A 690-nucleotide genomic window follows, 5' to 3' on the forward strand; every position below is an offset into this window, starting at 1 on the left:
TTTAGAATAAACATACATTCAGACTTATAAATTCTCAATATTTATCTCTCAAGAATCCTTTCTCAGGAAGGACTGAATAATCTACTCCTTCAGACAGGATCATGGATCAAAAGCAGGGGTCCTGATGCATCAGAGAGGGTGGGCTCCCAGGATGTTTGTGACCAGGCACAGAGCATGGCCTGTGTATGCTGGGGCAGGTCAGAAGGTTCTAGAGGTGTTCTTCAGAAAGGCAAAACTGACAAGCTGCCTGATACAACTGAGGTGATGGAGAGAAGATTTAGACGATGAGCAGAATGTTCGGAGTTAAATTTATGGGGAGTACAGATAGCTAAGCAACTGAAAGGGAGATAAATTATTTAAAACAGGGACAATAAAATACACTGGAAAGGAAAAAAATCATTATAGTATACTGCTTGCCTCAGCTGTGATTAATGTTTATGTGATGATAGCAGAGGGCTTCCCTGGTGTCTAAGACGGTAAAGAGACTGCCTGCAATGCAAGAGACCCAGATTTGATCCCTGGGTTGGGAAGATCCTCCTGGAGAAGGGAAAAGCAACCCACTCCAATATTATTGCATGGAGAATTCGACAGACAAGAGGAGCCTGGCAGGCTACAGTCCATGGGGTCACAAAGAGTTGGATATGACTGAGTGACTAACATCACTACACTAATGATAACAGGAACAAAGAA

Source organism: Bos mutus, chromosome 13, assembly GCF_027580195.1.
Source record: "Bos mutus isolate GX-2022 chromosome 13, NWIPB_WYAK_1.1, whole genome shotgun sequence".
NCBI lineage: Eukaryota > Metazoa > Chordata > Mammalia > Artiodactyla > Bovidae > Bos > Bos mutus.